The sequence below is a fragment of the Quercus suber genome, unplaced genomic scaffold, assembly GCF_002906115.3.
Source record: "Quercus suber isolate HL8 unplaced genomic scaffold, Cork oak 2.0 scaffold_235, whole genome shotgun sequence".
Taxonomy (NCBI): domain Eukaryota; kingdom Viridiplantae; phylum Streptophyta; class Magnoliopsida; order Fagales; family Fagaceae; genus Quercus; species Quercus suber.
Window position 1 is genome coordinate 300808 of NW_027069692.1, and position 13187 is coordinate 313994.

Consider the following 13187-nt stretch of genomic DNA (forward strand, 5'->3'; position numbering starts at 1 on the left):
CTAAATCATGAGTCTAAAGAATTCAGTGAATTTTAAAAAAGAAAAATACAGCGAATTTTTATCTTTGATGTAATTGACGATCTTCTAAACTTTGATGTAAGTAAATACAACGAATTTTAAAAAAGAAAAAAAAAAGAGGAATTGGATTTGGTGCAGAGCTACTTTTTCTTTCTTATTTTACTTTTGGGTCATGTTAACAAGTGCTCTAAAGACATTCGTTAATAATCCATTTTAAAAAAATTTTGATACCACTTTTATGGGAAATAAAAAAAACTGTTAAAATATTAATTACTTTTTTTCATTTCCCATAAAAACTTTTTTTAAATGGATTATTAACCAGTACCCTAAGAGCACTCGTTAGCATTTCCCTTTACTTTTTTCCTGACTAATGACCATCATGTAAGCCGTGTTGTTGTTGTTGTTGTTTTTTTTTTTTTTTTTTTTAAGGGTAAACAGTGTATTTTTATTCTTAAAATTAGATAATTGGTTAGATACAAAAAGGGAAAAACTTTCAGAATATTAGAAGTGAGAAACATCATTGTGAAATGGTGTGTATGTGAGTTTTTGTCACTCTCTAATCACCCTTTTGTTACCGATTGAGAGACCACACATCTTGGGTATCAAGTGGAATTGGAGTGAAGATTAAAAGTCTTCCCAAGAACGTTTGATCTTCGATTTTGAAATTCACCGCTTCAAGGTACGATCTCTTGTTCTCGAATTCTGAAATTTACTTAGTACGTGTTATCAATATCGAATGAAGTAGATCCGTTTAAATCTAAATTTTCCCCTGCATTTATCTTTATTTCCAACACAAGTTTCGTTATCCACTCATGGAAAGAAGCCACATTTGGGACCAACCTGATCATTACAATTATAACAATTAATTTCACAGTTCACAATTAATCACAACTAATAATTCAATTCAATTCAAATACAACAATGTAATTGTTTCTTACATTAAATTGACTACAACTGAGGAATCTTCTTTCATAGTTACCAGCTTTTCAACTTGTTCGTAGGGCACAATTCTCATGGGTACATAAATGACCATCTCCGGCACGGTAGAAACCACTAGTTGTAGAACCATTGCCAGTTGATGAAGACATAGCAAAATTTTGTTACAAGCTTATAGACCAACAAATCTGTTACAAGTGGCATAGTTCAAATTTTCAACATGTGTGACAACATAAACCATTGTTAACGCTTATCAAATTAAGTAAGATAAACTCACATTGAAATCCTGCATTAATGCATTGCAAACAAGCATCTTTGTAAGAAACACCAAAATTCCAAGAAAGAAGCAATCAGAGATTGACAATTTGACCACTTAGTGTTGCCATCTGGCTTTAATTTGTGGTTTTGTATGTGTAATATTTTGTGGACTGATAGCTTTCACCAATGTAGATTACCAAGCTTTAAGAAGTCTGTCTACATTTTCATGACTTTTCCATTTGTTAGTTTGTTATTCTACTCTTTATCAGTAATGCTGCAATATAAGTTGTTTCAAATGTTAGTTAATTGTGACCAACTTTCTTTTGTAACAGTTGATGAATATCAATGAAAGTCTTGTTTATGCTCTTCTCAATCACTCAATTAATCATGCTTAAAAGGATCCTCCAGTCACTATTTATGAAAGTGATATGTAACCTGCATCATTACGTCTTAGAAGGAAGGATAATCCCAACAAAAATAGCAAAGGTGTTAACTTTAACTAAAGCAAGTTCCCTCACAGTACAAGTATAAGATAAAGAGACCTAGGGTCATGTAGCCCCACATTGATGAAGGAAGGGTCTAGCAACCCTACATTGATGAATATATATATATATATATATATATATAATAAAAAAAATAAAAAACAAAAAAAAACAAAACAAAACAAAACATAGATTTGCATTTAAATCATCCTTGCAACAACCCAATTTCGAAAAAAAAATTAAAACCCTAGGTTTCAAAAATTAGATGAACAGAGCATATGAAAGTAAAAAAACCAAAACTTGAAGCTCACCCAAGTAACAAATGAACCCAGAATCAAGAGAAAACAAATGGATCAAATACAAAAAATCAAAAATATAATTATTGCACAATGAACACACCCAAGCAACGGATGAACCTAGAATCAAAGCTCCTTCTTCCTCGGGTTACTTGCACGATCAAAGCCCAGATGGTTCTCAATCTAGAGTCTCAAGCGAAGCATTGCATTGTAGGATCTTAGTTTAGTGAGTTTTGGGAGTGAGGAGTGTGTTTTGATTTGTTTGGGCTTCTGTTTTTGACATAATATGTGTTAGAGTAACGTCTGAAGGAGAGGTGGATTACAGATTACTAACGGAGGAAATCATAGGTGGGTAAAGTGTCAAAATTGAAATCACGGGTAGGCAACTCAAATTAGAGGCAAACCACAGGTGGGTAAAGTGTTATAATCCCTTAAATTTAACTTGATTTTTAATTCTTTTTATAGATATAGATGTATAGACTTGGGCTTGGGCTTGGGCTTGGGCTTGTGTTGGGTTTAAGATTACAAATTAGTCTAATCTATGAATTTATATATATATATATATATGGGCTTTAAACACTATATATATATATATATATTTAGCGGTAAACCCGAAATGGTACACTGGTATTGATAGGTATTTGAAATATATCGTACCACTGGCCAAACCGGTATAGCATCCAATACGGTATTGACTCTCTTGCTTCAAACCAAGATTACTAGACAAAGGGCTCATTTGGCACTTCATTTTGACTTTAAAACCGTATTTAATTATGGTGTGTTTTCTATCATAACGTTTGGTAAGAAATTAGGCTTTTAATTGGATTAGAAAGTACAAAATATAAATGAAGGCTCACAAGCTCTATTTTGATATACAATAAATAATTCATTTGCTTCTTTTAAATATCTAACACATTAAACTATAGAACCGTTAAACTATACAACAAAAACATTAGAATATTTTTTTTTAAATAATTCAATAGTTACAATAAGGGAGAGGATATTTGAATCATGGATATCTTAAAAACTAAGAGGTGCCAACCAATCAAGCTATAAAACTCTTTGCAAAATCATCCCAATTTTGTAATTATGCTAAAATATAATCTTTCCTCAAAAATCAAATGCTCCTCTTATCATTCTGCACCTGGGGAGGCTTTTTGCAGAAAATAAGCTTTCTTTAGAATCCACAAGCCTCACAACAAAAACAATCCAATTTTTGTTTTGCCTATGCTAAACGCAACAAAATCTTTTATTAATTAGCTAATCATTGTATCTTCCACAATAAGAAAAATTAAAAGAATCATTAGTATTGATAAGTAAGTCATTAATAAACATAAATAGCAATTATTATAAATTTATAACTCACTATATAATTTGAAGTGAGAGAGGTTATGCACTTGAGAACACTATTCACCAACTTTGTATAGGAGGACATCTAACAATTTTTGTGAAAAAATGTTTCAATGAAATTAAAAAAAAAAAAAAAAAAGCCTTTTTTAGGCTTTGTTTATGTTAAATTTCTTGTTTATTTTTACTACCAATTTATTTATAATATTTTAAAATCTCATATTTAGGTATAATTATACTTTATATAGTTTATTATTCGATAGTATGTTCGATTTTGGTTACTCAATTTTAAAACGTTGGATTTTGATCCTTCAAAACTTTAAAACTTAACAGTTTAGTATTTCCTCTATTTTTTGGTTTGTGTGACTAACAAAATGTTGAAGCATCCCATACTTGAGGGATTAAAATAAATTGGCCTCATATTTAAGGCACTAAAATCGAACTAGCCTTATATTTAATGGACTAAAATTGAAAATAGACAAAAAGTAATAAATGGATGAAAAATACACTAAAGAATTAAGTTCTTACATTTTAAAATTTTGAAAGACTAGAAAAGTAAAGGAAAAAAAAATACAATTTATGTATTATTAAATAAAATAAACCAATCAAAATAAGTTTACACAAAAATGCTTCTTTAACTTTAAATAAAAATTCAATAGTGTTGTTAACTTAACTGACACAAACATTTTTGGATATTTCCAATAGGAATATCCAAGTTCAAATGCCCAATTATTGAAAGTATAAAAATAATGCTAATTATTGTTACGCATAGTTAATTACATACATGATTTGAGTTATAATTTTTAATTTTTGAAATTTTTCTTTACAATTTTAATTGAAACTGTGTTTAAAAACTTCAATGCCTGTATGTATATTGTATACATGCTACTGTGATAATCGCTACTCATTTAAAAAAAAAAAAAACACAAACAAACAAGAGGATTGGATCTGGCCTGGGAAACTCAAAAAGTAGGCATGGTTACCCTGGTTTTAAGCCCGGTCCATATATTGCCACCACCTGGAATTAGGGATGGCAATTTTTACCCGATCCGCGGGTACCCGGCCCGGCCCGACCCTAATGGGCTGGGTTTTACCCGGTCCGATTAGAAATAGGGTCGGGTATGGATTTTTAAAAAAAAACCCGAGGCAGGTCCGGTTTTATCAAAAAAACCCAGACCCGACCCGAGACTCGGTCCGTTAAAAACCCGGTATTCAAAATTAAAGTTGTGATTTACAACTATGTGTTTTGTTGGCTTTTATTCGTGCCAAATTTGATTGTAATTTCTATCAATCGTTTATACCCTGTATTTGTTGTGGGAATTGTTGTAAGGGGTGTGTGATAGAGAGTGTGTGAAGACTCAAGCAAGTTGGAAGCTGATGGAATCTTGCGGGTATCTCGTGACTAAGCTTCCCGCGAAGTGAAGCATGTGCCCTGCACATGCTGGAATGCGAAGAGTCATGACAGATGGAGACAGCTGTCTCTCGCGAGTATCTCGCGGGTAAGGCCTTCCCGCGAGACACCCGCGAGACATGCTGTTCTGCCAGCCTGTACTGACTGACTCACACATTTTGCACCTATCCTATATAAACCCCCATTACCCACAAATGTTGAGGAATGCTTCAGAGAGAAAACCCTAGCCAAACACATTTGTAATTAGAGATTGTCATCCCCACCTTTCTCTATACACTTGCTTGTGGTATCTCCTCAACCCTTCCCTCTCCATTTCCACACCATTGAGAGGTTGATAGCCCAAACACTTACCACACCTTTGAGAGTGTTGTGTGACGTTTTGGTGTTGCTGGGAAGCATTGGAAGAAGCCTGGAATGGCAGATGCAACATGGAGCTTGTTGCGGGATCCGGATAACTAAGACAAGACACGGTTCCGAGAAGCCTTGTTGGAGTAGGAGCTTGGAGGGCTTAGGTACATCGGGTAGATTAGGCTTGGAGGGTCTCTTGCTTACTCATGTATCCCAACTGATTGTCTAGTGGATCGATTTCCGCTTGGAGGGCGGCGGAGAGGTTTTTCGCCGAGTTCTTCGGTTTCCTCTTCGAAAACACGTCTTGGTGTTTTCTGTGTTTGCATCTCTCTTCCCTACTCTTTTATATTCCATTATACTGCTGTGTTGTTTAGTTATGGATTAGAGTAGCTATATTGTTCATCCGCTCGCTTTTACACTATTCCGCACTTTATATTAAAGTTGTGTAAAATCTATCGAGCCGTATTTTTAATCGGGGGTCTAAACAGCTCTTGTGTTTTTCAACACGTTTTCGAGCTTTCACAAAATTACAAAAATACCCTCTGCTCTCATATATATATATATATATTCCTATATTCTTAACCCTAATCCTCATTTCTTCCCTCTTTCTCACATCACTCTCCTGAGTCTCCTCTCCCACTCTGCTTCCCCAACCTCTGATCTCTGTCACCTCCGGTCCAGCTTCTGGTGAATCTTGGCTCTGCGCAGGTTCGCCTTGAACACACAACCTGTAATTGTGCTCCTTGCGCTCCCGTAGCTTTTCCCAAACCTCGCCTTGAAGCTCGAGAAGTGGTGCTCAGCGTGGAGGAGAAGATCATCATCACCGTCCGATGATACCACTTGCTGTTGCTTGATCAAAGATCATCGTCACCGCCGTCGTTGATTTATCGACGGATATGGTGGACGCACCACAAAGAATAAGAGGAAGAGGTTGAAGATAAAAGAGCGGTCCATTGTTGTTATAAGATCTCAACCTCTCACCGCCATTCCAAGCATTCACCACCGTCGGTCCAAGCTCTCACCCACTCTCAATCTCATCGCCGGCCCAAGTTCTCAACGTCGATCTGTTCTCTACTTCTCTTAATTTTTTTTTTTTTTTTTTTTTTTTTTGTTTTAATATGAGTCTCTGAGAATATGAGATGTTTGTTTCAATTTTTTTGTTTGGTGTTTTCTACTTAAACTATGGACTTCAACAGATGGGTTGTGTTACTTCTAGTTATTGTAGTTTAAAGAATTGAAATTTTGAGACTTTGTGTGTAACTGTAATATATTGTGGAAGAAATTGTGTATTTTGTGTTTGCTGTAAATGCTGTGCCTAAACGGAGATGGGAGACAAAAATGAATATGGGCTTCATTCAAAAAAAAATTTTGGTTGGGCCACAATTTGGGCTACGAGCTAAACGGGGCCCGGCGGGGCGGGTCTGGGCCCCGGAAAAAAAAACCCGATTAATAATCGAGCCGGGTCTGGGTTGCGGGTTTAGACCCGCGGGTCGGGTCTGGGTATGTAAAAACCCGCCCGAACCCAACCCGTTGCCATTCCTACCTGGAATCTGGACATCGCCTCATATATTCGTTTTTCTTATAGAAAGAAAGAAACTTGCTATCATCCTCATTATTAAATTAAATTTATGTCTCTTTCAGTTCTTCTCCGTCTTTTTTGTCAGTTTGTTTTCTGAGGTCGAGCTGAAAGATCTTCTTATGGGACGAATTGAAAGATTATAATTATCCCTCATTAGGTTTTTTTTTTTTTTTTTAATCTATATAATTTGTTTCACTCTGTTTTATGTTACTATATTTGACCTTCACTAAACTTCAATTCTTTTTGTTTTGTGTGTGTGTATATATATATATATATATTTTTTTTTTTCTAGCATTGGTTTGGTTAACTTAAGAGTTGGAAGTCGGATTCTTTTTTTTTTTTTTTGATAAGAAACTTGGATATATTTTCATTAGACCGAAATAGAATACAAGTTTGTTACATCTTTGAGCACTTGGTAACTTAATTAGTAAAGTGTTTTGTGGTCGAATAAGAGACTAGGGTTTGAATCTGCCTACGCTAACAACCAATTGGTGTCTTGACTTAACGAGAAAAAACAATCATCAAGGAGTGGATGATATCAGTTAAAATTTTATGGCATGTATTAAAAAAAACAGTTAGAACTTAAAATTTGAGGTCTTGGTTTATGTGTTAAGTTGTATTTCCTCTCATAATTGTAGAATTATTGCACACACATACATACATACTGAAAGAGAAAAAAGAAAAAGAAAATAAAATCCCAATTAGTTCAATTGATGGAACCCATAAAATATATGTTCATGTTGGTAATTTACCAAGAACCTAACGACCAATTTCTGATAAATTTTTTGTGTTTCGCATATAATTAATTACACTGATAAAACAGTACTTTGTACACTTCTGGAAAATGCTTATAGGTGCAAACTTGGGTGTAGTTAAACATTGTTATTAGCCTAGTCTTGAGTCTGAGTGAATTCCAAGGTTTAACCTAGTCAAGCTTGCTGTTTACACCTGAAACCATCATGGACAAGGTATATATGATAGGGATGAATGTGTTTTGAGTGTGGATCTTAATAGGTTTATGCCATGTGAACTTGTGGTATGTCTAGATTTGTAAAATTCGGCACTTTTTTTTAGTTCATTCATAAAACTGGTTTGTTTTAAGGTATTATGATGTAGCCATGGAAGGTCAATTTGTTACTAGTTTGCAAATTCGTCTATTCAGGATTATATAATGGGGTTCCTGTGTGAAGTCCAATTGAAATACAAATCATGCAGTTTTAAAGGTTTAGTTATGTGTTCTAGGATTAAAACCATTTTAATTTTGGGCTTTTATTTTACATGTTACAGTCATTTTTGTAATCATGGTCAAAGCTGTCATTTCAATAACTACTGCGAATTAAGGGTAATTAGGTAATTCAATTGAGTCTGGGGGAGGAAATAGGTAAGTATTTTTTTTTCTCTAACTATTTAGTTAGTTGGCACGGTTTGCAAACAATATAAATTAGTAACACCTCGAGTCTTAGAGACTCGAATTCAGCACTCATACCTCGACCCTTTGACGCTCGGTTTTCATGGTTTGACGTGGCCTGATGCCACGTGGCATCCACATAGATCTCGAGTTTCTGAGACTCAAGATCTGCGTGGCAGCCACGTGGAATGACACACAGATCTTGAGTTTCTGAGACTCGAGATCTATGTGGATGCCACGTGGACCTCGAGTCTCAGAAACTCGATTTTTATATGCCCCCATGTCCAGTCCCATCCGGTCATGTCACTGACAGGCAGGTGCCTTCTGGCGTGAACATGTTTTTACTGTATTACTTCTGGCGTGAACATTGCATATTTTTACTTTATTCTCTGCCAAGACTTAAGCCCGTGACTTCTTTATGTCACTTGGCTAAAGCTCCAACAGGAATTGCTTCTCTCTCAACTCATCCTCTCTTACTCTGCATTACTCCTCTCTCAACTCTCATACTCATTCTACAGAGCAGAACAATACTTCCCTCTCATAAAAACTGATCATTGTAGTCTCCCTCTCTCCCTCTCACTCTCATACAATCCAGTAGTGCATTTGCACATCCTCATGTCAGGTAAGGGTCTCCTCACTCTCTTGTTGGTTGTTTAATGTATGTATAACTGCTTTAGAAAGTTTTGCTTGTATTGAATTTGTCATGACATTTCCTAATAAAAATATTTTTCGTAGTAACCAGTTAAATATATATATATATAATATATATATATATATATATATCTATATATATATGTAGCACTTTAAATGTATAATTGATTTTTTTTTTTTTTTGGTAATGTCTAATGAACCTCTCTGCTTTATGTTATTTCATTAATACAAAAATATTTTAACTTAACTAAAATTCAATACTTTTTATAAATAGTATAATTATTTGTTTATTTTAGTCAAACGTTATAATAACAACTAATCTAGCAATGAAATTATTAAAAATAATATTTGCTATGTCAAACGTTATAATATGTTTTGTTTATTACTAATTTACTAAAAAAAAATTTATCCAAATATCCATTTTAATACTTTAAAGACAAAAAAATATCCCTCTAAGATTCAATTAATTGGTCAATTAATTTTTTTTTCTGGATCTTTTTCAAATGTTTTCATAGCTATATGAATACCTTTCTAGTAGATATTTATAATTAAAAAAAAAATTATGAATAAATTAGAATTGAGATCCTAAACATGATCTATTAAACATTATCTATATGAATATGTTTCTAGTAGATATTTGTAATTTACAAGTAAAACCAAGGTTATTAAAATTGAGATCCTAAACAGGACCTATAAGAGGTCCTCATAGAGTAAATCATAGAATCGAATCGATAATCATAAGATTTTACTTTATGTGAAAAATAAAGTAAAAAATATTAGTAATAATGATATATTTTAAATAATTATTAAGTTGATCAAAGGAAAATGGACATAATGCAACTTTCATGTCCTATTTTAATAAGTAAAAAAAAATTACATTTCTTTAACAACTAAATAATCATTAACTTGTTCATTTGGGCAGATTTGATGGAAGGGGCTAGAGTTGTATTTTTCTTGGACCCAATTAGAATTCGACTCTAATATACCTAAAAATTGAAATTATATATGGAATAATGATGTTACATAATTGCACTCATTCATTTGCACATCCTCATTACTTTTGTTGTTTGGTTTGATATTTTATTTATATTTTTGTTAGAGCTTAGTTAAAATTTTGTAATAGGGGTGAGTTTGGTCTTTAGTTTTTTCATTGTTTGAGTATGAAATGATAATGATTGCGCCAGTAGAATTGTATGTGATGTGGGGTGAGTGTATGCAATTATGGTGTGAGAAGTTGTAATTTTGTATTTTGAGTAGATAGAAAAAGTTTTGTAATTGATGTTAAATGAAAGAGATAAAATATGTCACTAACATACTATACTTGACTCTTTAATAGGTTCACAATCTTTGAAGAATATTGATATAAATGTATACTTCGGTGGACCCCTAGATAATCCTGATGAGATTGACGGAATCCCGTTTAGAGGGCCTGGTATCCAATGCTACTACATGATGGTACGTCGTAAGTTGAAGACGTTGAATGATTTGAAGAGCAAAATCATGGGCGAATTGAATTTGAATCGTGCTTGGTATGATATCAAGATTATTTATCGTTACCACAAGAAGTCCTTCATGAACGGATAAATTACGGGTATATGGCGATCAAAGAAGACAAACATGTAAAGATGATGTTTAATAGGATACAAAATATGCCCCAAGTAAATGCTGCTGAGTTGTACGTAAGTTTGGAGGCAAGTGCAGAAGTTCATAATGAGGTGGTGCAAGAAACAACTACGTCTTTACAATTTACAACCCTAGATGATGGATGCACTACAATGGGAGGGTATACAATGGGGGAGGGTATACAATTCTTAATTTTTTTTTTTTGTTTTTTTGTTTTTTGTTAATGTCTGATGAACCCCTGCTCTATGTTATTTCGTTAATAGTAGTGTCTAATAGGGTATGCCATGAATTTTGTTGCACTGGAATGATGATGTTACCTAATTGCACTCATTCATTTGCACATCCTCATGACTTTTGTTGTTTGGTTTGATATTTTTATTTATATTTTTGTTAGAGCTAAGTTGAAATTTTGTAATAGGGGTGAGTTTTGTCTTTAGCTTTTTTATTTGTTTGAGTACGAAATGATAATGATTGCGCCAATATAATTGTATGTGATGTGGGGTGAGTATATGCAATTTGGGGTGAGAAGTTGTAATTTTTGTATTTTGAGTAGAAAGAAAAAGTTTTGTAATTGACGTTAAATGAAAGAAATAAAATGTCACTAACATACTATACTTGACTCTCTAATAGGTTCACAATCTCTAAAGAATATTGAAAAAATGTATATTTCAGTGGACCCCTTGACAATCCTAGAGGGATTGACGGATTCCCATTTACAGGGTCGGGTATCGAATGCCACTACATGATGATATGTTGTAAGTTGAAGACGTTGAATGATTTGAAGAGGAAAATAATGGACGAATTGAATTTGAACCGTGCTTGGTATGACATCAAGATTATTTATCGTTACTCACAAGAAGTCCTTCATGAACAGATAAATTACAGGTATATGGCGATCAAAGAAGACAAACATGTAAAGATGATGTTTAATAGGATCTAGAAAATGCCCCAAGTAAATGCTGTTGAGTTGTACGTAAGTTTGGAGGTGCATGCAGAAGTTGATACTGAGATGGTGCAACAAACAACTACGTCTTTACAATTTACAGCCCTAGATGATGGATGCACTACAACGGGAGGGTATACAATGGGAGGTTATATGCTTCCATCTCAAGATTATGTTGCCAATACTGGTGAAACCCTCTATCCTCAAGAGACACATTTAGAGGACAAAGACGAAGACGAAGATGAAGACGAAGATTATGCTGTGAATGATGGTGGAAATATTGATGGTGTGGATGAGTATGAAGCGAGGCGACTTTGAGAACGATGTAGATGACCACGAGTCGTTCTCAATTTTGAAGAGGAAAATATGGAATACCATGATGAAGGTGATGCAGACAATGATATTGGCGTTCAGCATGATACAAATTCGAGCACTAGCTACAGACCTCCTGCCGAGTCATTCTACTCAAATACTTGGGAAAATATGATTGATCCTTCACATCTTCAGATACCATTTGTTTCTATTTGGGAAGATGGGATGCATTTTTGTAAAGGATTGACTTTTGCAAATAAACAGGCGGTGAAGCGTGCATTGACAATATACGCAGCAACTGATAAGAGAAATTTTATAATCTGGAGGTTGACCACAACTAAATTGTGCGCCTCATGTGTTGACGACAACTGCAAGTGGTACATTGAGGCATTTATGAAGGCTAAACTTAATGGTCTATGGATGATCACGTCTTATGTGGGTCCACACACTTGTATACCCTTTGGCCTGCAAAGAGACGGTAAAATGATGGATTCTAATTTTGTTGCATCAGAAATTGTGGAAAAATTGCGACAAAATCACACTGCTTGTATTGATGAGCTTTGGGAGATCATAAAAATCAAATATAATCATGAGCTTTCTTACTATAAAGTATGGGACGCAAAACAAAAGGCAATTGCTAAGATATTTGGGGATTGGGAGGAGTAAAGGTTGCAAAATTTGTTATTAGCATACTTGGATCAGGATTCAGGTACCCGGTACAACTATCACACCATACCTAGGCCACTCGAAGGTACTGCGTTACTGCGCTATGTATATTGGGCATTCACTCCATGCATTACTGCATTCCAATATTGCAGGCTGGTGATCAGTATTGATGGGACTCATTGGTATGGCAAATATAAAGGGGTATTGATGATTGCAATGACAACCGATGCTAACCAAAAGGTTTTACCTCTCGCCTTTGCTGTTGTGGACAAGATGTCAGGGGCTAGTTGGGGGTGGTTTTTAGAGTGTCTCAGGACTTCGATAGAGCATGTCATACCTGACGAGGGCATTTGCATTATTTTTGACTGACATAAAGGTATCAAATGCACCATTCGAGAGTGGCCTAGAGGTCAGGACGGAACAGAACAGGTATTTCATCGATATTGCCTTTGACATGTTGCTAGCAACTTCAACACACACTTTGATGCCTGACTCTAAAGGCATTGGCTCTGAAAGCTGGATATGCGACTCATGAAGCTAAATTTGAGTCCATAATGCAAACCATTAAGGAGGCTGGGATTAAATTATTGAGGGGTGTAGACCCTACTGATTGCCATGTTGCACACTATATGCCATACACATATCTAATGAGTGAGAATATGGAGAAATGGACCCAGTCATATGATGGTGGAAGATGTTATGGGGCAATGACAACCAATATCTCTGAGTGCTTTAACGGGGTACTTAAAGGTGCCCGCGGTTTGCCCATTGCTGCAATGGCTGAGTTCACTTAGGCCAAACTTGTTGCATATTTCCACGATCGACAAAAACAAATTTCTTCTGATCACTCTCGAGGTAAGTTATGGAGTGATTATGCAATGTAGATCTATAACAAAAATGAGCAGAAAA